General features: G+C 33.0%; 1 pseudogene; it reads right to left on the reverse strand.

Moving 5' to 3' along the window:
* The window catches only part of LOC102004651, a 23,170-nt pseudogene extending 19,966 nt beyond the window's left edge, over nt 1-3,204 (reverse strand).
* Between the last annotated feature and the right edge of the window lie 1,619 nt (nt 3,205-4,823).

Consider the following 4,823-nt stretch of genomic DNA (forward strand, 5'->3'; position numbering starts at 1 on the left):
CAATGAAACAGATTAGAAGATGCAGAAACAACTCCAAACACACTCAGCCAACTTATCTTTGACAAAGGTGCCAAACATCTCTGGGAGAAAGATAGCCTTTTCAGTAAATGGTTCTGGAAAAACTGGCTTTCCACATACTGAAGATTGAAACTAGACCCACGTCTTTCAGCATGTGCCAAACTAAAACCAAAATGCTTCTAAATATTAAAACAGAAACACTAAATCTTCTGGACGATAGACTAGGTAGGACTGTTGAAGACAATGGTGCAGGCAAAGATTTTATGAACAAAAGTGAAATAAATCAGATACACATGTTTAAATTCTGCATTGTTTCTCTGGTGTGAGAAAATGAAAGTGTAAATAAGGGCCAAAATTTATAATAGATATTGGGAAATAGGAAGAAGGCCTTCAAGTGAGAAGGGGAATGAGGGAGGGGAGAAGGGGAAAGGAAAGAAGGGACAAGAAAAAGAAGAGAATAGAAGGAAAAATACAAAGCTTTTATAAATAAGGAGAGGAAGAGGAGTTGAAGGGTGGGGAAGAGAGTGGGAAAAAAAAGAAGAATCAAGATATATCATGTACAGGTACAAATTCCCTATGATGAATATTGTCATTATGTATATACAAAATGCACCAATAAAAAGTTTTTTAAAAGTTCACCTCAGAAGCACAGGCAATAATGAATATTTATAATATATTCATATGGTGGAATGGTACAGGACATCCAACACACGTGCACTGCGGCTCCATGGTATCCAATGCTTAGATCACAAAGGCTTCACACTGAACAGAACTAGAGACCATAGAAAACTTCATGGAGATGGGACAATAACATTTAGGTTTAAAAGGGCAAATGTAAGCAACACAAGTACTAACACTAAAGGCATGGAGATTGAAAAGTCAAAGTTCAAGAAATTGGTTCTCTTAGGGATGAAGAGAGGATATTTTGAGAGAAACATAGAGGAACTTTCAAGTTACTGGAAGTTTTCTATTTCTGAAGTTTAATTCTGGACATGTGGAATTTCCTTCTCATGTTTTAAGTTGTATTTTTTATATAAGCCCCATATTTATGTGTATTTTATTAACATTTTAATTTGAATTTTATTTCTATTATTTTAAAAATAATTTTTAAGTACCTTGTGTTACTTTTTGTCTGTTTGGTTTTGGGTTTTTTTTTGAGACAGGGTCTCCCTATGTAGTTTAGGCTGGCCCTAAGCTCAATATGCAGCCCAGGCTGGCCTCAGATTCCTGGTGTTCCTCCTGCCTCAGCCATCCGAGTGCTGGGATCACAGGTGTGCCTCACCATGCTCTGCATGGCATGTTAATTTAAAATTTAAAAAGCATTGTTATTCCACATTAACAGTTGATGTGATGTTTCTATTTCACAGATTTGTTTACATTTTAGAGGGTTAGCAAATGGATCTCACTTTCATAGAAAAGAGTGCCTTCTTTGGGCAGCACACCCTATGTTATTAAAGATTTTGAATGGGAAGTATGGATTAAAAAATAAATAAATAAAATAAATAAATATATATATATGGATCAGTGACATAACTGTACTGTTGGTGTCTGGTGGTTTGTTGAAGGGAACATTTAATGATTAAAAGTTTTTTTTATATTTTGATCAATTTTGCATGCTTGTATCTGGTAGTCTGAGCAATTTATGCGATGACAATTTCCAGTATAACAACCACTGGTGAATTCCTATAATCCTGCCTAATGACACTATGTATTGTCTCTAATGTTCTTTTAAATTATTATTATCTTATTCCCCTTAATGATTTGATCAATCTTCTATTCTTACATCTGGTAATCTGAGCAACTTCGTTGAAGATAACAATATGTAATGTAACAACCACTGTTAATCCCTATCATTTGGTTTGAAACCCGGTATCATTTTTAAATGTCCTTGCTTTGTTTTGTTTGTATTTTGCTATTGTTCTTTTTTTGTACTATTTTCTTTAAAATAAAAAATTTTTAAAAAAATTTTAAAAAACCCCCAGAGTTTTGTAGAATCACTTAAGAGGCATTTTGTGAGATGTGTGTGTCCTTTTAACCAATTCAAAATATTTCATTTTTAGAAATCCACACAAAAGGATGTTTTTATTCAGTTCACAATTACTTTGGGTAATTGTTTAAAAATCCTGATATCTTCTCTGATTTCTACTAATTTCCAATATATGAAACCCTTGGGCTCCTTTCTTGAAATAGTTAAGGTTCAGAAATTCTTGACATGGATTGCCCTTTTGTCCTAATAACGCCATAGGGGGAGCTTAGTTTCTTGCTACTTCAGGATTACATTTCTGTTCATTATAGGGGGCCTCTATGCAGACCTGAGATCCTGTGGGCACCTCTCTGGTTCGCTCGAATAGTGAATGTTTACTTCCACTTAATGTGCATCTTGAGTCTATGGAAATGATTTAAGCAGAAATTATTTAAACAATTATTTAGACAATAATTATTTAGACAATAATAATTATTTAAACAATATTTAGACAATAATTTAAATGCTAAAAATACATTTAAAGTTGTTAGATTAGTGACTTGGAATTAATAGACTTATTGCTTTGACCAGACATTATAATTTAGTTAAATAAAAGTTGCCTTTTGGTAACTTACTTAACAGGTACTTGTTCATTGTTCTCATTATAAACTCAAACAAAATACAATATTATTCCCTCATGTCATTTTATAGAAGCATTACAGTAAAAAAATCTATTAAAATACCTCAATTTTTTACATTATATGTTAGTTTAAACTGATTGCAAACTATTTCAGCTAACTTACTGTTTTTCTTTTATCACCATCTGAAACAACTCTGTGAAGGCTGTTAGTGGCCCTGTGGTCAAGTTTCTGAAAAATACTTCTAATTGAGTCAAGAATAAATGCCACTTCTTTAAAATATTTGTACTATTTTTATGGTGTACAGAAGGATGAAAAATAGACAGAAGAATTAAAACCTATTTTAAAACTGGAAGGGGTTTTAGAGGTCATCTTGTCTGTAGTGAACTTTTCATGTCTGTGTCTGCTTTCGTCAGAACTGAATAAACTGAGCTCAAAAGTGCTCACTGATTTGTCCCAAAATAACACAATTTTAGCAACTGATAAAACTTTTTAAGCAGTTTTAACCTTGGTAGAGGTTGGTTTTTGTCTTACTGGAACAAGCTCGTTGGTGAGAGCTCGGTGAGAGCTCAGCTCATTTTTCATCCGGGTAGCTGGGAGGCAGTGTTGTGTAGTAGAAGTTTCTAAGTCAGACAGAGAGGGAGAGAGTGAGAGGTGAGCTGATTCCTGCTCCTGCCACTAGGTGGCAGACCCTGGCAAATCACTTACTAAGAATATAATTGAGAATAGTAACTTTTACCCTACAGTAATGGGGTTTAAGAGATGAACAATGCTTTGGAAGATACTAGGTGTTCAGTTAATAGTCACTGCCAATATTAACTGCATACTTTTATTAGTAGCAGTGTAGCTTATACTTAGCCATATATTTTGCATAGTATAGCTATATATTTGATTATGTAGCTGTATGTTTTTATGTTTATGTATATTTTATCTGAAATTCATGTCCTTAATTTTTAGTTACACACTTTAATTCCCCATGTTTTCCCACATCGCTAGCACAGTGCCTTACATAGCATTTAATTCCTTGGTGCCTCAGTCTCCTCAGTTTGTAGGAAGAGGAAAGAGTTGAATAAAATAATTTTAAAGTTCCTTTTAGTCTTAACTTTCCATGCACTGACCAGTTGAAAACAAAACACAAAAAACTGCTTCTTGAAGGAAAGTTTTCAGGTCCGAATTATCTACATTAGCTTCCTACAATGATTTACTTCCCTGCACTTTGAAAAATACTGGATTAAAAAATCACTATCAGGAGTTTAAAAATCCTGGAAGCAGGTGCAGGGAACAAATAACTGTGTAGTAAATATTTCCAGGCATGTAGATAACATTATGGAGAAAAACTAACTTGGACCTATACTACAGTAAATGTCAGATGGGTTAAAGAGTTAAATATTTAATTGTAATCTCTTAATGAAAAAAATTCGTGAAAAATATCATATTAAATTTAATGTACTATTGAGGAGAGATAAATATTTGAAGTTTTAAGATGTAGAAGCTATGACCAGGCTGCAATGCATATGTTCATACATTTTAAGTCAAAATGAAATTTGCATATACATGGCATATTAAAGTAAATATTAAAAAGAAACAAGAAAGATAGAGCAGGCAAACTGGACAATGACATCTGATAAAAGGTACTATTCATACCTAGCAAGTGCAGGAATGTAAAAATCAACAGGGGAAACTCGTTTAGCAATTCAAGGTGATGTAGAACAAGAGAGAGTACATTGTCTGGTGGATAAAGAGTGTGCCAAAAAATGGAAAAAGGAATAGAAAGCAAAGTAGAAAAAATTAATAGAGATAAGAATGTCCAGGGTAGTCAGAGGTACATGGTTATCTTGGGGAAACTAAATGTGCTTTTTTTGAAAACAAAACAAAACAAAACAAAACATTGAAAGTTAGTTATATTTTCAGAATAAGTTTACAACATGTAACAGGGGCTCTAAAAATTTTTAGGAACCCTATTTTGAAAATACACCCTAAGGAAATAAGTTCAAATGAAATAATATCAGTTTTAGCCGACAGCTGTTCTATTTATAGTACAAAATGAGTAGAGTGAATTTATTCCAACAAAAAAACAAAATGTATGCTACACATGCATTCACACATATTAATTCTTTAGGTAGAAAAATCTTACGTGGTCTGTGTAGATACTCAGAATTGTTTTAATGACAATTATCCTGGTTGTTTTGTTTTGTTTTTTGAGT

The sequence above is a fragment of the Chinchilla lanigera genome, unplaced genomic scaffold, assembly GCF_000276665.1.
Source record: "Chinchilla lanigera isolate Chin_1 unplaced genomic scaffold, ChiLan1.0 scaffold00042, whole genome shotgun sequence".
Taxonomy (NCBI): domain Eukaryota; kingdom Metazoa; phylum Chordata; class Mammalia; order Rodentia; family Chinchillidae; genus Chinchilla; species Chinchilla lanigera.